The sequence below is a fragment of the Kogia breviceps genome, chromosome 10 (genome assembly GCF_026419965.1).
Source record: "Kogia breviceps isolate mKogBre1 chromosome 10, mKogBre1 haplotype 1, whole genome shotgun sequence".
Classification (NCBI taxonomy): Eukaryota; Metazoa; Chordata; class Mammalia; order Artiodactyla; family Physeteridae; genus Kogia; species Kogia breviceps.
This window is the reverse complement of record NC_081319.1, coordinates 26,505,403-26,531,280: the sequence shown is the minus strand read 5'-3', so window position 1 is coordinate 26,531,280 and position 25,878 is coordinate 26,505,403. Positions and strand designations below refer to the sequence as shown.

General features: G+C 41.7%; 1 protein-coding gene across 2 annotated transcripts in view; it reads left to right on the top strand.

Moving 5' to 3' along the window:
- Positions 1 to 25,878, top strand: part of SYNPR (synaptoporin) — a 292,184-nt gene that overhangs the window by 260,118 nt on the left and 6,188 nt on the right. The gene's annotated exons all lie outside the window — the stretch shown is intronic.

Here is a 25,878-nt window from a genome sequence, read left to right as displayed (position 1 = left end):
CATTTGCTTTGAAACTTGGGATACTAAGGGGACATCAAAAATTCAATTCAAGCCATGTTTAAGTATGCAGAAGCTCAGGCTTTAATTACTAGGGAGAATCCCCAAGACAGGCATTAACCTTCATGGCAGCGTACACCTGGCCCCAGAGCTGGGCTCTGCATACCTTTAGCTTTGGCCATCTCCTTTCTCACTGAGGCTCAGTAAGTGAAATTGAAGATCATTAACTCCTCCTCTAGCCACAAACAGAAGAAGAAAACAAACAGACAGAAGTTGCATGTGATGCTTTTTTAAAATAAGGAAGTGCTTTATAAGTTTCATCCTGGGGTGTCTCTCATGCCTGCAGTTCTGTGTGTGACAAGCCCTCAGGTGGCTGGGTATCAGCAGGCATCTGTGTCCAGCCCTGCCCGGCTGCCATCGGCCTCCCATGAGCTTCTGCATAAATCTGCTGGCTTCTTTCAAACCTCCAATTAAGCTATATCCCACAGCCTTCCTTCCCTTTTTTTTTTTTTTTTTTCACTTGTTCTATAAATTGTTGATTCAGGATTGAAAAAACCAAGACCAAACGATATGGCATTCATGTCCCTGATTAGAAGATGTGGCTGCTGAAAACCCCATTCTGAGCTTTATGAAACCCTCAAGCCTGGAGGATTGGCAAAGTTTATAGGGAACGGGCAGGGGGAGGGGCTCTGGAAAGGAGAGAATTGATTCGTGTTAGGTCAAATTTGTGGAGACTCTCAATGAAGGGGTCCCCCACCTCCTGTCTTGCATTCTTCTAGCCGTCACTCCAAACACAGCTGCGTTTATGCCATGGTGCATCTCTGGCTCACCTCTCCTCACTCCAGCCTTCAAGGCCCTCCTAAGCCATGACCCTTCACGTACTCTTCAAAGCCATGTCCTACCATTCCCTATATCCCAAGTTTTCACCAAACTGGACGACTCACCATTCCCTAAACGTGCTGTTTACAGGCCTACTTCTGCATAATTACTGAGCACCTGCCACCCGGAAGGTTCTCCTCTCCTCCCCTATCTCAACCTGTCAAAATATGGCTCATCCTCAAAGACCCAGCTCTCAAACGCTATCTGCTTCCTGCAATATTTCACCATCATCCACATCCTTCCTCCAGAAGATATCTGAGTTCTCCCTCCTCAAACTTCCATACCTCTGTGTGGAAATCTTTCTTTGTACAAGTACTGCTTTGTACTTGAGTTAGATGTTGTTTTGTCAGATTCCATGACTAAACATCAAATATCTGAAGGGCAAGGGCTATTTCTAACACAGCTATAGTTCCCTAAAGTCAGTATGAAAGTGAAACGAATGACCTTCCGAGCTGGCCATCAAGGATAGGGTCTGTTGTGTGCATTCGTTCAACACGTATTTGTTGAGAGTTTCTGTTGTATGCCAGGAACTGTGGTTAGCACTGGCTGCACCCAGCAAATGTGTATTCCAAGAGAGACACAGGAAGAACTGCCAGAAATATAGAATATGCACCGTCGAGATCTGGGTCTCTAGATATTGGAGGTGTCCATTGGCACTGCTGCACTTCAAGCAACAGAATCCCAGAAATCGAAATAAGCATCATTGTTATGAAGACAGTCCCTCGGCTCAGAAGAAACTGAGCTTGCTGTTTCAAAATGTTGGACACTAGCTCCTCTCAAGTTCCACCTGCAGCAAGCATACTACAATGTACAAGGAGTCTGCCCAAACCAAAGTATCTTAAGGTTATCTGTCATGTACTTTGTTCTGATTAGGCATTTTGTAAGGGGGAAATGGAATCAAAATATAGTACACTAGCATTCCTGTCATCTTTGTTCCTCTCTGAAATGGGAAATTTGGCCTTAATTCATACTGTTCATTTAAAAGAGGTATTTATATTTGTGCTTCATCGAGGGAAATTCAAATTTATAAACTTCTGAAGCATCCTTTCAGCCACTGGTTACTGACGCCTATCTGCTTTGTGCTTGTGAGAGATTATTTGGGAAATGTGTAATCAGGAAACTAAAGAATTAGTCTTGAATAAGAGCGATTCTCTTAAAGACTCAGATATGAATCTTCTCCACAAAGAAGTCGAGATCTGGTAATATTCTGTCTTCAAAATTCAGCTCTTTTCCAAGTGCTTGTAAAATAAAAGAAACATCTTTTCTATCATGCCTAATAAAATCACGCTAATTCACCAAGACTTTATACTCTTGCTGATATAAAGTAATTTGATGACAGAATATATATGAATGGATTGCTAGGGTGAGTGGAAATTAAGTCAACTTATTTCTTTGAAACAAGTGAAATACCCTGGAAGAAAACATTTTCCTGGCTGGACAGGGTGACCCTGTCCACATCACATCTCTGATCCCAGGACAGTGCCACGTTTTCAGTTGTCTGCTTGTGTGTCAGTTTCCTATGCTGGAAAAAGAGCTTCTTGAAGGTAGGACTGGGTTTGTTATCTCTGAAGAACCAGCACTAACTGGGTCAGAGCAGGAATTCACTAAGTGCTTATTAATGGAATGAACTCCAAGCTCCAGTGTGTGTGTACGTGGTCCTTTAACTAGAATTCCGACCCCTACATCCACTTGTCTGTCTGTTTAAGGCAATCATACATCTCTGTGAGAGTTCTCCATGCTACCATAGGTGCTGGGTTAGCAGGACAGATGGCTCTTTCCATCGTAATTCAACTCAAAGTCTTTCCAGTTGGTTTTTTTCTACCTACTGAACCAAATTACTCTAACAGGCCTTCCTTTCCATCAAAATTCCATTTCTAACTATGCATTCTTAGTGTGTGCTCTTAACTGCCTCATTGCTCTGAGATTATTCAGACTTTGCTCCTGTCTTAGGCATTGTTCTTGCAACAAAGATTAGTGCCTGATGACTCTGAGTAAAGCATTATGCGAGGCACCATCACCTAAGCCTGTGTCTCTCCATCCCCCTTTTCCCTTTCATTTAATAGTTTATCTCTCCAAAACAGAAATACTTTCCTTCCCCAAAGCTCTTGAATTAGGGGAAGAGGTCAGATATTAAATGCTATCCCATCACTCTTGTTTAGACATACAGAATTCTTATTGGTTTGCTAAAGTGAGAAATAGGAGCCCATTTTTCCCATCTAAAACAGCTAAGTAGAAGTGAAGGGAAAGATTTAAATTAGAAAGGCTATATTAAATCAGCCTAAATCAAAGCCAATTTCACTCCAGGAACTGTATGCATGAAAAGGTGTAATTATAAAAATTTGATATTCTGCTGCCTTTATGCATATTCACCTTATGAACTTAGACCTCCCAAAGCCTCCTAGGGCTGCTTCCCCATTTTTAATAAATACTGAGAATGAGATGCTTCCTGAAGGAATTAAAGGAGCGAGAAGATTTTTTTTTTTTTTAAGCTTAGCAGCCACATTAAAACAAAGAAGCAGCTCTTCTGTTCAGTTTTGTGTGTGCTTTGACAGTGCTACAAATAAAATGAACCTCTGGGGAGTCAGCAAAGCAAGGATGATTTGGCGATTAGGGGGACAGCTAATTCCTCCAGGGGGCGAAATATTATTCATTGCAACTTCTAAATAACATCAGTGGGTCTCCATGCAGTCGCTGGGAATATTTATCTTGGGAGAAAGAAGAGGTTTCAGAGAATTCCCAGAGATTTGTTAAGCTAAAGCCCAGGGCTACCAGCTGGATCGTGTTCCGGTCCATGGGTGCCATAATGGTCAACTCCATACCAGCTAGAGGACAGCTGGGAGCTAGCTCAGACTAAGCGAGTCATCACGCCCGTTCATTCTCTGGGGCTGGCAGCCTCAGAACTCTGTTCTGTGAGGTTTCATCAGATGTCACATCACACTATTTTTTTAAATATAATTTTTATTTTATATTGGAGTAGAGTTGATTTACAATATTGTGTTAGTTTCAGATGTGCAGCAAAGTGATTTAGTTACACATATACATATATCCATTCGTTCCCATATAGGTTATTACACAATACTGAGTAGAGTTCTCTGTGCTATACAGTAGGTCCTTGTTGATTATCTATTTTATATATAGTAGTGTGTATATGTTAATCCCAAACTCCTAATTTATCCCTCCCCCCACCATGTTTCCCCTTTGGTTACCATAAATTTGTTTTCGAAGTCTGTGAGTCTGTTTCTGTTTTGTAAGTAAGTTCATTTGTATCATTTTTTTTAGATTCCACAATAAGTGATATCATATGATATTTGTCTTTCTCTGTCTGACTTACCTCACTTAGTATGATAATCTCTAAGTCCATCCGCATTAGTGCAAATGGCATTATTTCATTCTTTTTTATGAGTGAATAATATTCCATTGTGTGTATGTATGTATATATATGTGTGTGTATATATATACATACATATATATACATATACATACATACATATACATACATATATACATACATATATACATACATATATATATATATAGGGTCGGCCAATATGTACCACATCTTCTTTATCCATGCCTCTGTGGATGAACATTTAGGTTGCTTCCATGTCTTGGCTATTGTAAATAGTGCTGCAATGAACGTTGAGGTGCATGTATTTTTCAAAGTATGGTTTTCTCTGGATATATGCCCAGGAGTGGGATTGCTGGATCATATGGGAGCTCTATGTTTAGTTTTTTAAGCAACGTCCATACTGTTCTCCATAATGGCTGTACCAATTTACATTCCCACCAACAGTGTAGGAGGGTTCCCTTTTCTCCACGCCCTCTCCCACATTTATTGTTTGTAGACTTTTTGGTGATGGCCATTCTGACCAGTGTGAGGTTATACCTTATTGTAGTTTTGACATTACATTATTAAGGAGGGATGTCAGGACTATTGACAGGCTGGCTTTTGTTTGACATTTCTTCCCCACCCCCAAAATCAAAATTAATGCTGTGAAGCCCTCCATTCCATTAATCTTTAAGGATGTAAAACTGTAAATATAATCTTGAGTGCTGTGAGCAGCTTTGAAATCACTGCTTTCTACACCCTCTGTCTTACCCAGACAAGTTGTCACTTGCCCAGAGTCACATAGCTTGTTCTGGAAAGCTCCGTTATTGTTCAGCACGTCCCAGTCCATGAAGACAGGCCAACATGTGGATCGAGCTTGTCTTGCCAATCAGCCCTGCTGTCCCATTCCTCATGTCAGTCTGGTTCAGGGCAGAGGCTGTGTGAAGGGAATATGTGGGTTGTACTGTGAATTTTTTTTGTCCTCATTTACATCAAAACAATATCTGACTTGGGGACAAATGCCTCAGCCAAAGTTGGGACAGATTTAGCTGTATTTTGCAAAGAACATTTACTTCCAAGATGCACTATGTCTCAAGCTACCAGGTGGGTTTCATCAGGAGGTAAAGCCATTAGTTGAATGTCAGGGCTTTTTTTTTTCCCCTCTTAGAATCTGGGTTCTTTTCTTTCCCTGCTGTGGCTGATGAAATCTAAAATATTTATGTGGCTTTATAATGACTAGTTAGCATTTAATGCAGCTGATATTTGCCCAAGTGCTTGACAATCAGTATTTATTAACAGGAAAATAACTGCTAGAAAATCTGCACTGTGACATTTAGGCAGCCAGTCCCTTTGGGGCAACACAGGGTGTTTCTGGGAACAATGTTGGTGCCGATGATTCAGAGTGAAATTCTTTGGCCAAATTCTGCCTAAGGCCTCATACTTAAACACCCCCCTAACTTACTAGACTTCATTCTAAAACTCCTGAAGGGTAGCATGCTATTATGCATTCCGTTCACTTATCAAGTACTTACTGAGGATTGACTAGGTGTTGAGCATGTAGTAAGACTGTGCTCAAGTCTGAGTTAGGTGCTCCTCCCAGGATGCCTCAGGACTAACCTTAATGGAATGAATCGTTCTCAGTGGCAGGGCCTGGGGTGGGGGGGACTAAAGGGAGTATGAAATCCAGTAATGTTTGGAGACATTTTTGGTTGTCACTACTGGAGGGCATGCTACTGGCATCTAGTGGTAGAGGCCCAGGATGCTGTAGACATCCTAGGGTGCACAGGACACCCTAACACAATAAAGAATTATCTGGTCCAAAATGTCAGTGGTGCCAAGGTAGAGGAGCCCTGTGGTGAGCTCTGTCTGGTTTGTAATTGTTTGGTTATATGTCAGATATATCAGTCTCCCTCTGTAAGATTTTTGAGTGCAGAAACCACTTATTTTTCATTGTGTCCCAGTACCTGACACATGTAATCCAGAACTCCATACATAATGTTGAATGAATTAATGAAGACAGTATCCTATCCCTGAGAGAGCCCATAATCTCAGAAATGGAGATCAGTAAACAGGCAATTCAGGGATAAAATGTGTCTGGTCTTCAGAGTATGGTCAGATAAGAGAGCTATCTTGTTTGACCTTGTAAGTTATCCTCCAAACAGATACACTTTTTTTTTTTTTTTGGCGATACGCGGGCCTCTCACTGTTGTGGCCTCTCCCATTGCGGAGCACAGGCTCCGGACGCGCCGGCTCAGCGGCCATGGCTCACGGGCCCAGCCGCTCCGCGGCACGTGGGATCTTCCCGGACCGGGGCACGAACCCGTATCCCCTGCATCGGCAGGCGGATTCTCAACCACTGCGCCACCAGGGAAGCCCACAGATACACTTTTGAGAATGAAAGTGAACACTTTCAAATATCTGAGGCAGGGTGACAGGCGAAAGAAACCCTTCTACAGCCCACACGTTACTGAGAACCCACCAGGAAGCAGGCGCTAATGCTTCAGAGTCCACCACCGCACACGTGAGGGATTCGACTATGGGAGACGGCATGAGTTGTTGGAGAAGTTTACCCTGCATGTCACACAACAAAAAGTTAATGTCAGTAAATAAGTAAAACTTGGTCAGAGGCTGGGTCTTCATCCCAGGCCCCCATTTCATGCCCACCCTCTGGCAGGTGCTCTGAGGCCAGCACCTGTCTCTTCCGCTTCTTGAACTTCCCCCCACCAGCCTCTCCACCCTCTTCCAGAGGGTGCTTCTTTCATGATCCCCCCTGCTCCCCTTTTGTATCACAAACATGCAGCTCTCCCTCAGCTTGCATCCTCAAACCCATTAGCCTTGCTCAGTCTCCAAGGGGTCCTCCCTGCATGGGAACCAGTTAGAGATTGTGAATAAAAGTCACCTTTCCCAGTGTGGAGGAGGGACAATTTAGGAGTTTGGGATTAGCAGATACACACTACTATATATAAAATAGATAATCCACAAGGACCTAGTGTATAGCACAGGGAACTCTACTCAATATTTTATAATAACCTATATGGGAAAAGAACCTGAACCAGATGTATGTATATGTATAACTGAATCACTTTGCTGTACACCTGAAGCTAACACAACATTGTAAATCAACTACACTCCAATATAAAATAAAATTTTTTTTAAAAAAGTGACCTTTCCCAGATGTGGTTTTCACGGCTCCGAGCTACAGTTGGGGTTTCTGCCGTACTGTGGCTACAGACAGAAGGGCAAGGTTAACCTTGGCTAGGCTTAGGGGGAAAAGCTTTAGAGGAGAGACAATGTTCAAACAGACTCTGCGGCCAGTTTACTCAAAGGAAATTGAACATCAATCCCATGGAAACCTGACAGAAGGTCTCGGCCTCCTGCTTTCTGGGTAGGTAAAGTTATCTTCAGCCGCAGGCATTCTTTTTTTTTTTTTTTTTTTTTTTTTTGTGCTACGCGGGCCTCTCACTGTTGTGGCCTCTCCCGTTGTGGAGCACAGGCTCCGGACGCGCAGGCTCAGCGGCCATGGCTCACGGGCCCAGCCGCTCCGCGGCATATAGGATCTTCCCGGACCGGGGCACGAACCCGTGTCCCCTGCATCGGCAGGCGGATTCTCAACCACTGCGCCACCAGGGAAGCCCCGCAGGCATTCTTTGTTGGGGGATCAGGAAGATCTTATGTAGAAACTTGCTAAAGAGTAAGGTAAATGACAAGTTTGGTTTGTGATTTCTCAAAGCCTAGGCTTTGAAAGAAAGACATTGAGGCTTCAAGTTAACTTTTTATTTTGCTTTCATACTAAACTCTTTTTCAATAAGAACCAATTGTTTGTAATTTTTAGGACAGTGATTGTGAAAATTAACACCTACTTTATTATGATCCCGAGTGTCATAATATCTGAGCAAATATTAGGGACAATCAAGTTACTGTCTTTCACTTTAGGTAAAATAACTTCCTTTATTCTGTAGTCCATCTGACACACTAGTGCAGTAGAGAAATCCCCAACTGAGCCTGTAATGCACTGCCTCTTCCTACACTAGATTAAGAAGATTCTCCTTGACACAAAATCAACAGAGGCCATCACCCTTGTATAGATTTAGAGGTTTCACAACTTTGTACATCAGTTTGATATCAGGTGGACCTTTCAGAATAAAATGTTCCTGGTAGTTGATAAACTCTATTCCAGTTGGCTTTCTGTGAGTACGTGAAACAAACACCAGATGGTAATTTGTATAAAGATAAGGGAATCGGTGCTAATTCTGGAAAGTTCTTGGCCATTTCTCTCACCCAGGGTTAGGAAGGGAACTCTCAGTTGGAATGACTTTCCAGGTTTCGAAAAGCACCTGTCTGATTTTCTTAAAACTGTGCTATCGTTCTGCGTAACAGTATGTCAGGCCAGACCACAGTATCCCATGCATAGAAAACATGTTAGCTAAGTCTTCTTCCCAATCTTCGGTGAACATATCGACCAGGACAGAGGTGCGCCTCAGAAACCCGTGACCCGTTTGCACATTCACTCTGCCCCTAACCAATACCGTTTTTTAGAGAGTCAAACTGGATAGACTGGTTTTTAATCTCTGGTCTAAACTGTCAGGTGGTAAATCTCACCCAAAAGGCTCACTGGTGGGGAGAACTAAACATAAGGTGTAGTGATGCAATGACTGGGTAAATCCGGGCCTGTTGGCAATGTGTAAGACAGATGGCTATGCAAATAGGATTCTCACACTCAGTTGTAAGGTAAACTGTGAACCAGGGAGCAGCAGGTGGCCGGGTAAACGCAATGCTTAAATGCTGTCTGGCTGTTTACATTGAGCTCTCAGAAACTGAAATCATCCTAATTGAATTCAACAAACAGTTATTGGGAAATCGTTATGTGCAAAACATTGTGCTAGGTTCTGAGAAAGCTGAAATATAGAGTTCCTAGCTCTAGAGTTCTATGATTCACTCTGCCAAGGGCTATAATGAGGGGAAAGCAAATGAGGGAAAAGCAATGAGGAAGAAAGAACGAACAAGGGATTGATTTCAACCGGAAAAACTTGGGAAGTTTTTTTTGAGGAGCAGGTCAAAGAGGGGAACATAGGTTGGCTTCCATGGGTAGATACGGTAGGAAGCTTCCTCTGTGAGGAGAGAAGTGGAGTGAGGGGCCAGACAGAAGAGAGCAGAAAGGAGTGTGTATGTGTGAGTGTAGGTACGTGTGAGTGGGGGTGAGTGTATTTAAAAGTGGGGGATTAGTACGACCTGAGGTTATTAGAGGTGGGATGAGCCTAATTGTGGAGCATAGATTTACATTCTAGGAAAGATCTCTGACCCTTCTTCCTCCCCTGCCCCCCCCCAAAAATACTCCCAAGGCACGATGAATTCTAATATACTTATCTATACAATTGGAAGTTTTCAGCTAGAGAAGGGTATTAGCAAACCTGGGTTTTTTAAAAGTTTATATTAACAATTAAATAACATGCTGGTACTAGAGATGGGGGGCTGAAGAGCAGACAATTGCAACAGTCTAAAGAGGAAGCAATAAGAGCCAAAACGTAACATCATCTCTTTCTTGAGCACCAGGCAGGGAACCAAGGGCTTCACATGCATGACTCATTTAAAGCTCACAGAAACCCTATGATTTTATTCCCATTGCAAGAGAGGTCCAGGGTCAGTAACATGGCTGGTGAATGGCTAAGCTAGGAGTGGAACCAGATCTGTCTGATCCAGGGCCTGGGCTGGCAGTCACCACCTGACACTATCCCACAGGAAGGCAGGGATAGGGAGGAGGACCTTAAGGAGACTCCCCCGTGTAACGCGAGATTTTGCGTTCAGCCAAGCTGATACCTGCAGATGGAGAAGTAGGTTTAGGAAAGAGATTGACTTCTTTTTCCAACAAATTAAATTGACGGAGTGTAGGACATCCATATACGGCTAGTAGCAAAGAAAGGGGATGTGGATCTGAAATTCAGAGGAGGTCATGACAGTGGACGAAAGTGTGGAGAGAGGGGAGTGAAAAGAGAAGTTATGACCTTACAAACTCCCATATTTTAGGGATAAACAAGAAAAGGGCTCTCAAAGAGAACTCTTAAGAACTGAAGGTAACAGAACTGACCATCAGAAGGCCTCCCGTCTAAAAGATTTTAAAATGAATAAATGAGAGGTTTTCCTGAATCATTCCTATTCAAAGAGAACATTTAGAAATATGGTAATACTTTTTTTCATGTAATTTTAATGGGGTAAACAGACCCCAAACCTGTATCTTGATTAAATGACCATCCAAGAGCCTGACCCGCCCGTACCCCAAAACTTACTGAGTTCAGCAGGGCAGGTCTACCAAGCCATCATACTGAGCTGGTAGAATTTGCTATTGTGAAATATCCTGGAATCATAGATTCTCAGAGTTGGGTACCCAGTAAATGGACTTCCCATCTTCCCGGCCAGAAACCTGGATACTTACTATGGCACCCTCTCTCCACCTCTAAATCACATCCCTCACTAAACTCCATTAAATCCATCTCATTATCTTTTGCTTGAATCCGGCCGACACTTCCCTAATTCAGACTATTGTCACTTCTTTTTGACAATGTGACCACGATCTCCTACTTCCCCTCCTCATCCTACACCAGATCCAATTTCCCTGGAGCAATACATGTACATTTGTTATCACATCCTTATAAAGAGTCTCTGACCCTGAAAAGGTAAACAACCACTGTTCATTTAAAGTGAATTACTCCAAGCTTTCATTTTTCTAGATTGATAAACCCACCAGGCTCTCTCCCATCTCGGAGCCCTATGCCTGCTCTCCTCTCTGCCTGAAAAGTTCTACCCAGATGTCCACGTGGCTGGTTCCCTTATTTTCTACAGGTCTTTACTCAAAACCTCCCTTCTTAATAAGGTTTCCACGGTCACCCCAGCTAGAATTTCAGCATTCACGTCCCCATCACAGCCCTTTCCTTCTTCCCTGCATTATTTTTTCTCCATAACACTCACCACTATTCAAACCACTACATACTTCACTTATTTACCTTGTTCGTTATCTCCTCCACAAGAAAGTACACTCTACAAGGCAGGGATTTTTGTCTGCTTTTGTCCACTCCTATATTTCTAGGGTCTAGGAGCCCACTTGACACATGGTGGAAAGTAAATGAATGATCAATGATGTTTACTGGTTTTTTTGTTTCTTTTGGTGTTTTTTTTATTGTCCTGGATTATCTAGCTAAGTTTTCCAGTTCTCACTTGAAGTGAATAAGTAATTTCAAATTCTTTCTGAGGCTGGTTCCTCATATTAAGCTACGAAAACAAACAGAATACTTGATGTCTGTCATTTTAAGGAAGAACACTCTGGTATTTCTCTTTAGCTTTGAATGCCAAGCATGGCAGGTGTGGGGTGGATTAGAGGACTGTTCCATTTAAAATTACGAAAAATGACTTAGGAATTTTCATTTGAAAGATCTTCCCATTCATTAAATTCATAAATAGCTATTATATGACCCAATGGAGGTAGGTGCTCTCAAATAACTGAGGTGAAATTAGCCTTTGCGGGCTTCCCTGGTGGTGCAGTGGTTGAGAGTCCGCCTGCCAATGCAGAGGACACAGGTTCGTGCCCCGGTCCGGGAAGATCCCACATGCCGCGGAGCGGCTGGGCCCGTGAGCCACGGCCGCTGAGCCTGCGCGTCCAGAGCCTGTGCTCTGCAACGGGAGAAGCCACAGCAGTGAGAGGCCCGCGTACCGCCAAAAAAAAAAAAAAAAAAAAAAAAAGTAGCCTTTGCATCCATTTTGTATTTAGAATCGAAAAAGTTGGTGAATGCTAGAAAAAGAAAGCTCTCTATTTCACTACTTTTTTATGAGCAAAGTTAATCAAAACCTCTTTAGGACAGACTCACTGTGGTGAGAAAGTTTGCCTTGCTTGTAGAAAATATGTGTACTGATATGATAAAATGCAGGTGGTTTAGCAAACACAACAGTATCTGTGGGAAAGATTGCATTTTTCCCCAAATTCATGGAATTAAGTGCCTTAGGGTAACTGAAACTGTGACTCAGAAAAATACTTTAATAACTATTCTTTGCTCATAGCAATACAAATCCTAAATCAGGCATGGCCTGCGGAGAGTTAAAAGGCAGTGTCGCTCTCAGAATAAGTAGAAAGAAATACCCACAAAAGCCAGGCACACAGTGCAGTACAGGTGCCTCAGAGGGAGGGATTCAGCTGGGCGACTGCTGCTGAGTATCCAGGAAGCCGAAGCCAATGTCAGCCTTTTCATTAAAGTGATGTCAAAAGTAGTTAGATTTAGTTACCACTCAGCCAGTCTCTGGCCCTGAAAGCCAATGGGTGGCTCTCATTCTCGTCAAGTGGGTTGGCATCCGGCATCCACGGTCTCACATCCAAAAAGGCTGCACCTCTGCCACCAATGATCTGCTCTGGGAACTCATTCTTGACAAGTATGTCTCCTCGTTAAACAATTCTGCCCTGTGTCTAGTTCACCTGGAAGGAATAATGCTAACAGTCAATATTTATTGAGTAGTTAATGAAAGTCAGGCATCCTGTAATGAGTGTTTTGTGTGTGACATCTCAGTTAATCCTCACAAAAGTTTTCAGAGGTAGGTATTGTCCCACCATTTTACAGATGGGGAAACTGAGGTTGAGAGGGTTCAGGGATCTTGGCTAAAGTCACACAGTGAATCAGCCATGAAGAATCCAGCACTGACTTCAGAACTATAGCAATTAACCCCTATGCCCTCCTGACCCTCTAAAGAATGAAAACTAAGGAGATGGGAAAATGGTAAAGAAGTGACCTCCAAGGGGTGTGTTTCTACCACTGTCCTGAATATGGTCAGATAAGCTACATACTAAACCAGAAACAAGACTCATCCAGTCTCAAACTGACACTTCACAAAGTGCTTCAAGGGAGCCCTAGGTTGGGAGCCATTGTTTTGAAACGTTTGGGTAAGGTAGGGGCAGGGAGTTGTCACTAAAACAAAAACAAACAAACAAACAAAAAGACCTGATGGCCATTCCAAGCCCACAACATAGCAGAGTGCACTGTATGTGCATCTGACATATGATCATTCAATGATCAATTCAAAAACAAAAAAAGGCAAAAACTAACAAAACATGTGCCCACATATAAGAAAGATATATAGAAACATAAAACATTTCCAACCTGTAGGCATTTGGTCTTCCATCCGACCAAAAAGCATCAACACAGCAATATGGTCCATCTCAGTGGGAGCATCTCCCTGAACGGAAGCAATCCCAGGGCTTAGAGCTCCGTATGTTTCATACATGGCCTCCAAACACAAGCCCACAACCTTATGCATACACAACAGCTAGGACAGCCCTCAGTGTGGGAGACTTGAAAAGTTTATCAAAGATTATTTCCGCTCTTGGTGATTTTTCTCATTACAAAAAAAAATCTTAGACCCCATCTCTTATTATGCATGATTCAACTCATATTTCTAACACATTTTAAAAGGTTATTATTATTGCAAGTGTGGATTTCTTTTTACCTTAAGCTACACACCATTACTTTAACAGGTACCGTAATTTAGTTTTCAGATTCTCTCCAAATCATCAAAACAAGGTACTTGCAAAATGTTTATTTTCCAGGTGTTTTTCGCTAGTTTCAATACTGTTTGCCACGGTGCATAAATGGAATGAGGGTGGTTCCTGCAATCTGGAACCAGGGTGTTATAGACTTACTTCCAGAACAGGGTGCAGCTTTCTTTGTGCTCCAAAATAAAAACCCACTTTCTGTTTGGCTTCATTTTTGTAATAGTGGAAAAGATTTTTTCTTTTTAAAAAAAGGATATTATGAGTGGCACTTAGCAGGGATAGCTCTGCAAACTGGTGCGAGATTATTACATCTTCAACTAATTTCTGCAAATTTGTGTGGAATCAGGGTCTTCTTTGTGACTAAGAATATCTTAAGTGGAACCTTCACTTTTTTAAAAGCTCATTTCTTCCTGTCATCAACAGGATACAATATGGTATATAATGAAATCTCATTATAGCAGATTTTAATATACCATAGGTCAAATTGTGTCCACTTAGCATAACTTCTCAAGACCAGATTGTAATAATATGCAGTTTTAGTTAAGTGCCTATTATTGGACTCTCGTATGATAATGTTAGTCCTAATCCCCTGATACTCAGCTCCACAGGTTTCATTAAGCCATCAGTTTGGGAAGCAAAAAGGAAAAAAAAGGAAAAAAGAGCATACGTGTTTCTTCTTTATTTGTATAATAGATTTTTACTCTCTCTGCTTATATCTATTAAAAATAATACTGGACTAGTTGTGGCAGTAGGTATAAAAATATATTTGACACAGTTTCAATAAGACATAATCTTAGCAAATCCATAATGGTTGAGGGCCCAGGCTCTGGAGTCAAACTGTGTACATGTCGTGGGCATACCACTTGCTTGCCGGGTGACCTTGGGCAATTTCTTTCAATTCACTGTACCTCTATCTTCTCGGTTGTTAATTGATGGTAATAATAGTACCTACCTTATCACTGAGAATTAAATGAGGTTAACACTCAGCACAGTGCCTGGTGGATAGAAATTACTCAATAAATGCTGGAAGAGAGAAAATAAGAAGAAAGTTATCTTAAAATTGAAGTGGGGGCTTCCCTGGTGGCGCAGTGGTTGAGAATCTGCCTGCTAATGCAGGGGACACGGGTTTGAGCCCTGGTCTGGGAGGATCCCACATGCCGCAGAGCAGCTGGGCCCGTGAGCCACAACTACTGAGCCTGCGCATCTGGAGCCTGTGCTCCGCAACGAGAGGCCGCGACAGTGAGAGGCCCGCACACCACGATGAAGAGTGGCCCCCGCTTGCCGCAACTAGAGAGAGAGCCCTCGCACAGAAACGAAGACCCGACACAGCCAAAAATAAGTAAATAAAAAGAATGGGCCCATCTTATTAAAAAAATAATAAAAATTAAAAAATAAAATAAAATTGAAGTGGGAAAATGAGACCTACCTATATGAAAGTGAGGCAGGGTGGCAATGTGTGCAAAATAGCGGGAAAGCCCTTGAGAACAGGAGTGGAGAGCAGTGGATTCTGGTGTGGACTGGGCCGCTTTTAGGGAGGAAGTTTCCCCATAGTCTCAGACCCTGCTTCTCAAAGTTTATCCCTGGATCAGTAGCCCTGGCATCACTTGGAAGCTTGTTAGAAGTACAGACTCTCAGACGTACGGCAGACGTACTGAACCGGAATCAGAATCCACATCTCAACAAGATACCCAGGTGATCCGTGGCACCTAAAGTGGAGAAGCGCTGCTCTTGGACACACCTTGCTTCTCAGAGCTTGCAGGCCTGCCATTCTCTCTCAGCACGCACATTGGAGCTTAGAAAAGAATAGCACTGGGGAAAAGGAAGCTATCCTCCCCAAAACTCCCACTGCAAAAAAACTGTTGAGTGTTACGTTCTAACAGTTATATGTCGGGAATATGATAGAACTGACAAAAATAACTGGAATCAGCTAAATAAAGCAAGAAACATAAGTTATGATCCATTAATATTTATGCCTCGACAGGGTATAAATCACAAATATTTATTTCATCCAGACTGAAAATGAAAACCAAGAAAACATATGATGACTCTTTGGGGGAGTGTTTGGGCAGAAGTCCCTGGTCCCCTCAGGCTTACAAAAAAAACGGATTCCTGCAGAAGGCAATGACATTTCAATTCCACGCATCTCCCTGTTCATTCTCCTCAAACACACACCAAACAGCAACACCGACTTTCCATGAGTTACACTATGCACGCGGCACACATTGCAGACAGACACACAGACACACACTCAGATTCATCCACACCTTGCCACTTTTTCATGTTTGCCTTCCTTCTGTCCTTAGGCACCTGCTCAACTCTTGCCTGCCAGAGACACAGAATCTTCCATCTGGAATATAGACTTATGAGAAATAGGCTAAGAACGGAAGGAATAACTGATGATGAAAATGACAATACCTGTCATTTATTGGGTACCTAGTTGTGCAAGATATTGTCCCACAGATTAGCCATTCTTTTCTTCATTCCCGCAGTAACTCTCTAAGACAGGCCATTAACTGTCTACTATTTCAGTTGAGGAAATAAGGACCCACAAGGTCAAATAAACTACCAAAGTCTACGCAGCCAAGAACCAGCATAACTGAGGCTCGAACCCAGGTCTGTCTTCTCCCCAACTGGCAGAGTGAAGCCAGCCTCGATGGATCCAATAACCATCCTCTCGAGAGATGGCTTCTAATTTGTAATTCAAATGTAGTATTTTCCCTCGTTTTCACTTCGTATGATGAGCGGGGAAGTGGCGAAGGAATTTTCTTAAGTCAGGCTGAATTTAAGCTGCGGATGGTGAAGTGCAGGATAATTTCCTCGTTGGTATTTTAGAAGTTCTTCGTTTTAACCATCTGTTGCAGGCTGACAGATGGGTTGATATATGACAGAATAATGGGTCTTCAATTCTAGGAAGGCAGAAGGAATGCTTGAAAAATAGCAGCTCTTTTCATGAACCTAACTGTGCTAACACCGCTTGCTCACTTGCAAAAAAAAAAAAAAAAAAAGCATGTCGGTGGGAGGGAAGTGTGAAATATAACCATAATCATTCCCCTAAACAGAAAGTTTCTCACAATTGCCGAAGGTCAAATCCAGTAAAATATGCCTATTCTAAAATTATACTGAAGTTTTCAAATCCAGTTATTTGAAAGGGTATACGAGGGGATAGATATAAAGAAAAATAATAAAAACAACCCCCCCCCCAAACCCTTCTTCCATCCCTTTCTTCCAGTCATGTAATTTTTTATAGGCAGCCAGTGTTAGGAGTTTCTTATATCTTTGAAATAATTTACAAAACGTGAGATTTTTGAAATCCAAATGATTTCCACTCTGGGTGACTGCCAAATGTGAAGTCTCTTCCCTTTCTTCTTGCATTCAGTGGGTATAGATGAGAAGTCACGCCAGACGTTTGGCTAGGCACAGGGACACAGGTGGCTAAGACTGTTCCGTCCCCAAGGAACTTACATTCCAGTGAATGAGGTCAACATATGAACAGAAATTAAATAGCACATACTGTGTGCCTTCTGAGAATGTAGCAGTGACCAACGTATCCCAGGCAGAACTTCTTCAAATGGCCTTTCGTGTCTTAACACGATTATCCCAGTTCTTTTCTATCACGTATTGTAACCGGATGATATATTCACACACACACACACACATGCACATGCACACGTGCAGGCACACTCCTGGTCGTTGCCAAAGAGGTTTGAAGCTCTATCCGCAAAGGACCACTGACTCGAACTTTAGACTGTATTAAGAAAATACAAAGTTTTGGCCATATGAATTTAACCTCAGCAGAGTGAATCTATTTTTGAAAGAACATCAGAATACAGAGTGGGGAGTGGGGGGGAAGCAAGTCATTACAGCTGAATTCATTGTCAAATATCACTGACCATGACATAATCAGGCCATGTCTCTTGAAGGTTACATCATCTTTACCACCTTCATAAATGCAACAATGAAAATATTCCAGTCTCCATGATTAACATTTGTATTTAATTTTAATCCTCACACCAATCCTGTAAGGTACGTACATGTTACAGATGTCAACACTGAAGCCCAGAGAATTTCTAAGTCTGTGTATTATTTCCAGCCATGCATATCAGTTCTTCCATGTCCTATCTGGAGATAGCAGTAAGTGTAGAATAGTAAGTTAATAATAGGACTATGTTTTCAAAGGAGTATTTGACAGCCTGGATTTATCTCCTCAGCAGTTCCTTCCCACTCTGATATTATGTAATTCCAGAGAAGCTTTTTTTTTTTTTTTCCTGTTTCAGGGAAGGTTATAGCAAGAGAGCACAGAGCAGGGTTCTAAAAGGAGCTGACTTGTTTCGGAAGGTGGCCCCTAAAAGGTCTGCTAGCATTTTCTGAGTCACAATTTCTCAGTGTAGCTTACTTGAAATGATTTCCTATAAAATGTATCCATTCTTAAATATAGGTTGGTGGTGGGGCAACTTAAATTTTTAGACAGTTTAAGAAATTACTTTGGACTGCTTGATATTTTAACTATCTGCGTCTCTACTGTTTGCCATTGTATGGAGGAAAAAACATAGTTGTGTGTCATCTGTTTTCTTAAAAGTGTGTGTGTGCTATCACATATATATGACTCCCGAGTCACAGCTATCTGTCTACCTATCTATCTATCTGTTCACACATTGAAACAACATTGTAGTCCAAGGTACATGTGAGTGATGAAGTTCAAATCGGGCTGCTTTTGACTTCAAGCCTCCCACCATGTCTCCTATATACTACATTTCCTCCAGATGTTTCATCTATATGCTGCCTGACATCTGGTGTTTTCCAGATATGTTTGCTATACCCAGATGTTTCATGTTAAGTAGACAAAGCTGGTTAATTGTTTAAACCTTAGTATTTTCATTTAGTTTCTTCAATGGCAGGCCCAAAAATATTTTAGAAATGCTAAATAATACATAAAAATTAAAAAGGTTGATAAGCTGCTCAATAAGCATCTCTAAATGTCCAGACTTATCCTTGACTAACTCTACAAATATGATTTTTCCCAATTATTTTTAAGACATCTAAACTGGTTTCAGCAGTTGCCTCACCTCTGGTCTAAGACTTGGGCATCTTACTTGTTTCTGAACTTACTGGTAGATGTGTCAAAACCTGTATCCAACTATTTGGAAAGAGTATCATTTTCTACATAAGCTAGCAACTCACCTGGAAACAGTGGCATCCCTGGTTGTTTCCCTGGGCTTACAAACTTGTAGAGTACAAGGGTCCGGAAAGGCAGGAACACTCTTCTGCCAACATTTAGATATATAAGCAGATCCATCCTAGATCTTTTTACCCCTGGGTCTCACTCTGTTTATTGCTTGGCTTTCTTAGAGGGAGAGAATTACAGGTAAGCAAGTGCAGAAAGCTGATAGCCTCAGCAGACATGTGGGCCACCAAAATTCCCAATAAACAAGCTTCCCCGCCTCCCACTCAAACTTCCCTCTTGGTCCTGACCAATGTCAGCATGCATCCTTCTTGGGCATGGATTAAGCAGGTAGTAAAGAGAAGCCCAAAGCTCCCTCTACACGCCAATTCATAGGCCTTCCAGATAAGTCATTTTGTAGTGTGTTTATTATTCAACACGAGTCTGCTTTGAGAGCCACCCAAGGAACAAACTTAAAAGAATTCTGGATACAACCAGATCTGTGCAGCTTTCCCCGTCCCTCTAGACTGGCCAGTGACCCACACGCATTTTTTGTTTGTTTTAAAAACACCAAGTCCCTTTCCTGCAAAGCCATTATCACCATTTGCAATTACACATTCTTCTGTGGTTATGTGAGTCAGTTATTCTCCTCCAACAGGATGAATACTGGGACCATGTCTTTTTATTAACTACTGTATTCCTAAGACCTGGCATCTGATCGGTTCTTACTAGAGATTTGTTGAATAAATGAATGAACCACCTAATTTGACCATCAAAACCCACTGAATAATACTAATACACTTTTATATACTGTTATATATTTAATTATTATGTATAGAATTTGCCTATATATGTGTTTGTGTGTGTAAATTGATTGAGTACTTACTATGTGTCAGGCACTGAGCAAAGCATTTTATTGAATTAACTCATTTATCCTTAGCAAAAACCCTATGAAAATATGTTATTATTGCCCCTTTTTACAGATGGGAAAACTGAGGCTTAAAGGGTCCCAGAGCTACTTAGAAAGAGTTGAGATTTGAACCCAGGGCTACCAGATTCCAAAGACTGTAGAGTGAACTACTAGGTTATTCTTTCCAAAAAACCTATATATAAGACCTACCTCACAAATTCTTGGTGAAGAAAGTAGAATAATGTATGTAAAGTTCTTAGCACAGTGCGTGGCTTATAGTAAACACTGAATCAATAGCAGCTACTACTAGTAATATTATTACTATTAATTTATTTTGAGCAGTTATTAATTTTCTTATATTATTATGGACTTGTTTGGAAATGTTTGTGCTATTTGTAATGAAAGGTTTAGGCTGAATCGATTGGAATTCAGAGCAGGTTGTAAGGAATGTTTTTAACCTGTGATTTACAACAGCATTGCAGCAAGCTACTAAAGACCTTGCATCTACTCCAAGATCACCAAACAGCCAAGAACACCTCCTTCTTGCACCCAGATTATGAAATCAGTTGTCTCTCACTGAGCTACAGGGAGAGAGATGCATTAAAAAAATTTTTCTTTTCATAAGAAAAGTTTAAAACAAGAAGAAACAGGAGACCTCAGTTCCACAGCTGAACAACCACAAATCAATTGATAAAGTTCTCTGGGAACAGACTGAAAAAGGGCAATGTGTCGATCATAATCAAATTTAACTTAAGAGAAAAAGAAATGAAATCCTACATCGATTCTCCAGTGTCAGCCAGATTCATCACATGTGGAACAAGGTGACTGATTATTACTCAGCCCCTGTAACAGAACAACCCCATCCACTGCAGCTTTCTTTCTGCAAGATCCTGATTAGCTGATAGTGTATCTCGCAGTAATAACATAAAACAGCCCAGACAATGCAGAAAGGGCAAAGATGTAAACCACCTGAGGGCCGAGAACAGTTCTTTGGCCAGTGTTTGCCAGCCCTTCCTCCATTTTTAGAACAGTACCCAGCCCAGAGTGGGAAAATAATCAATACTGAACATATGATTGGGAAAAGGGATGAGTAAAATGATGGACAAATGAACAAATCAATGGGATTTGGAGTCAGATCTGAGTTTGGTACCCAATTCCTCTAATCACTTACCTTCTCTAAGCCCTCCTCCTTCATCTATAAAATAGAAAAACTAACGCTACTCCATAGGGCTGTGGTTAGGCTGAACTGAGGCTAAACGTGTAAAGCACATCAACCTCAGCCCTGACACACGGTGCGCCCCCCGTCAAAGCTGGTTTGGAATATAATGAGGTTCACCTTCTGATGAGAGACACAGACTTTGAAGCCCTGCAAACCTTGGTCGCAAACAAAGCTCAGCAACTTAGTGACTCTCAGACCTCCAGCAACTCACTTGATCTTTCTGAACATTGATTTTCTCATCTGTAAAGTGAGGTCAATAATAGCCACTTCAAAGTGTTATTATGAGACTTAAATGAGCGATACATGAAATACACAGTGTCTGGTATGTAGTAACTTCTCTTTAAATGACAGCCATAAGCATGAATATTGCAACTTAATTTTTATTGTGAGTCAATAAAATCATGGCCCTCAAAGCAACAGAGTGCTTTTATAATAGATTAAAAACACAGATTCTGATATACGTATATGTGTAACGGATTCACTTTGCTGTATACCTGAAACTAACACAGCATTGTAAATCAGCTCTCCTCCAATAAATATTTTAGAAAAAAAACACAGATTCTGGAGCCGAACTCCCTGGGTCCGAATCCTGGCTCTGCATCTTTCAAGCTGGGTTTAAGTAATTTATCCCATCTGTAAAATGGGACTCCATATTTCATCCCATTTCACCAGTCACCATCCTGGCACATGTGTTGAGGATAGAGGGATCAAGTCAGACTTTCCCCCTACATCTAGGCTGAAATGTAGCTCCCACTTAGTGGAGCTGTTTCTGTGGGCCCATCTCTTCCCTTGGCTGTCAGTACCAAAAACTCCAAGCCCCCCTTTGGTCATTGATCTGCCTTCAGTCCTCCACCAGACCACTGGGGCAATGGACTGTGCCATCCTATCAACCTACGTAATAAATCCTACAGGCCAGGACAGATGCAAGAGGCGTGCTGGCCTTGTAAAATCTAAGCTGAAAGATAGCTACCAGGGCCATCTCAGACTCAAGTACCAAGAAAAATTGTGACATCAGTGACCCAAAACAAGACAAAGGGCATCACCTTCAGTGGACCCTCAACAAGTGCTTCCACTTGTTAATTGTGGATTGGAGTTATGCTGTCCCATAGCACGTGTCACTGTTGAACACTTGAAATGTAGCTAATACCAAATTAAGATGTGCTGTAGAGTATAAATTACACCAGGTTTTAAAAGACTTAATAACAAAAAAAGTAAAATGTCTTATTTATAATTTTATAATGTATGAAATGATAATATTTTTATATATTGAGCTGTATTATATAAATACATATAATGTATTAATATGATTAATTGCACCAATCCCTTTTTGCTTTTTTTTAATGTGTTTACTATAAAACTGAAAATTACATATGTGACTCGCATCTCTGGCTCCCATTCTATGCCTATGAGATAGCACTGGGTTAGAGTCTCAGTACTCCCAGCCCAGGATGTGGTCATGCAGATCTTTCCAAACCTCAGACATTCTCTGCCCTGCTTCTGTCATGTGGGCCAGAAATTATTTACTGTTGTTCTTTAAATTATTTGGTAACTTCAATAAAATTTAGTTTTTAAGAAACTCCTGTACCACTCCTGGATACAGAAATCCAGCATTATTTGACATAATTGGAAGATAAACATAGAAATGAATCATTGGAAAATAAAGAGTACTGTATTCCATCCAGGTACCATTGTTTGCCTGACGACTCTGAGCCTGGGGCCAATTTTCTTTGATAGGCAGGTATTAAATATTTGTTAAATAGGTGCTAGAGACATATTAACATCCAGCTGAGACTTTCTCCTTTACTACTCAGATTACAAGAGAATCGTGAAGGAGAAAGCATTTCTTCCTGTGTAGCTCGGTGTTATTTATTGCTATGTCTGTGTCTCCACAAGTAGGTAGCCCAAATTTCAGAACACCTGGGCATAATGGAAAACCACTCATTAAACATGGAGCCCAATGTCCTGAATTCAAATCTCCATTGCTTATGACAACTCGGACACATCATTTAACTTCCCTGAATCTGTAAAATGGGTGTAATTGTCTTTGCCCTCATGCAGTTACTGTGAAGATCAAATGATCTTCTGCCATAGTGTGTTAAAAACTAGACATTCTCTAGAAGTCAGATGCCACTTTTATTAGTGTTCCAAATGAAATAATGAAATAAATCTGTGAGTGGAGCCAGAAAGATATCCCGTCCAGCCACTGCTTCGCGATACTCTCGTCGAAAAATCCAAAGCTCTTCTGTGAGCTGAGCTTCTATCTTGCTGTTTGATTTCTGTGTTTCCTGATTCACAGCTTTATTCTGGTATTCCTGAAAGCTGACTTAGCGAAGTGAATCCAGCTACACTGAGGGTGAGGGGAGCTCATGATAAGGCACAGTTGTCAAGCCAGGCACTAGTTATAAGGAAAGTATTTGACCTGTGTTTCAGTTTCCTCCCAGGAAAAGCAGGGCTAACCTCAGTACCTCGCTGTAAGGCTAATGATGTCTGTAAATGGTTAGCAGAGTGCCTGACATATAGAAAGCACTCTAAATGTGACAGCACATTTAATGTGACAGCAGCTGTTTCCTAAGACAGCCCCTAGTTTGGGACAGCTTTTGATGGACGCTTTGCCCTGTCCACCATGTTCTATGTCCCAGAGGTGACTTGCATGGATCACATGGGGTTCCAATTGCGTTTGGCCAATTGGAGGGAAACCGTGGGTTAGATCCATTACACCTGCCTTCCTTAATCAAGGTTGTTTTAAGATTTGCCTGTCCTCCAGGCAGAAGGAACTTGGAGTCAGCTGTGTCTTGTTCCAGGATGAGCTGGTCAAGACAGAATGGCACCAACAACCCTTCAACTGGGCATGCGCCAGTGTCCTCTAGGTGACCTTTTGACGTCAGAGGGTCGAAAACTCCACGTGCAGAGGCTTGTAGCCTCGTTAACGCCTGTGCAGAATGAGAATTCCTGCACCTTTTTCCAATCACCTTTCCCCACGCCCCGCACGCCTCTGCCCGCCCTGCTGCTTTATTCCTCATCCCATAAATACCCCACCACCCAGCAGCCCCTCGCCTTCTGGCGAGGTGGTGGGTGGGAGGGTGCGTGTGAGGTTTGTTCTCCCATCCCTGCGCTTGGCTCTATTGCGGAAAAAAATCTTTTCTTTTCCGCAGTCCTAGGCCTGTCGGGGTTTTGGCTTGATGAATATCAGGCAAAATGAACCTGGTTTGGGCTTCCCTGGTGGCGCGGTGGTTGAGAACCCGCCTGCCGATGCAGGGGACGCAGGTTCGTGCCCCGGTCCGGGAGGATCCCACATGCCGCGAAGCCTCTGGGCCCATGAGCCATGGCCGCTGAGCCTGCGCGTCTGGAGCCTGTGCTCTGCACTGGGAGACGCCACAACAGTGAGAGGCCTGCGTACCGCAAAGAAAAAAAAAAAAAAAGAACCTGGTTTGGTAGGTTAAAGAATGGGAGGAAAGTGGGGTCAGGGCTTTGCTTCCACATCTCTCCCTGTATGTAACTTCAAACTTAGGCTTATAGCAAAAGCCCCGAAAAAAGTTGAGGCTAATTTATACTCTAGCTAGAGTTTTGACATAGTTGCCAAATTGTCACACTTTGCTCAGGTATAGAAAACTTGGCTTGAGGCTGCTTTCTGAAACCTTTGATGCTAAAACTCTGAATTCTAATGACGTTTATTATTTGGTCTAATTATAAATCCTGGTGCTACTGTAAGGACAAATAGGGCCACCTGAAGTTCTGTCTGGGCGACCCATTGAAATAATCAATCAGTGCCTTGATCACATTGCCATGCTGTTTTTATTTGGTCTAATTATAAAATGTTTTAAAATATCCAAGTTTATATAAAACAAAAGTCATTTTTAATCCTACCATTACCACCTGGTAAACTCCTATACAGAAATTTATAGAACCCAATTGGGACCATTTTGTATACTCATTTATTCTTTCATTTATTTTCTCAACAAATGTTGCTGGCACCTCTTCTGCCAATACCCAACAATAAGCAAAAGAGACAAAGGCCCTGCCCTCATGGAGCTGACATCTTACTGGGGAAAAGAGGCAAACATACACATTTGAACTCCTCACCAGCATCCAATGAGACAGATACTGTTATTATCCCAATTGACAGAGGGTTAAATTGAGGCTTCAAGTATTAATAGTTTAGCAAAGTGCCTAAGGACACAGAGCTAGTAAGCAGCAAAGTCAGGATTCAATCCCAGGCGTATAGATGACAGACTGAGCTTTTAACTCATATGAGATACCTTAGTACAGTATACCATCCCTCTATATAAAATGGTACTGGGGGGAAAAGGGTTGTATTAGCTCCCCAAAATAACATGTTTATTCCAAGGACATAGAACCTGACTTCAGCCATAAAGTTTGTTTATGGAAAGTGATTCATTCCTATTGTGTCATATTTAACTTAAGCAGGACCTCAGTCTTTTTAACTTTCTAAGTGTACTTGTTTTAAATACAAACATCAATGTTCCTTAAAGCAGACATGGAAAGCAGTATAGAATAGTCAAGCTCACTGGTCCTGGAAGCAGACGGCCAGGCTTAGAATCCTGGCCCCCACACACACACTTACTAACTCATGACTGAGAATCTTTTTTAACCTCTTTGTGCCTCGGTTTCCTCAACTGTAAAATGGGGACAGGATTCGCATCTATTTCATAGTGCTGCTGTTAGGATTAAATGAATTAATACATGTAAACTTGGAATAATACTTCACATAATAAGTGCTCAGTAAAAGTTATTATTACTATTGTGATTTTAATAAGTCTATTTTCTAGAAATATAAATACAGTATCACAAAACTTTCTTTTATTCGTTTCTCAACATGGTTCCAGTGCTATGGGGTGTTGGAATT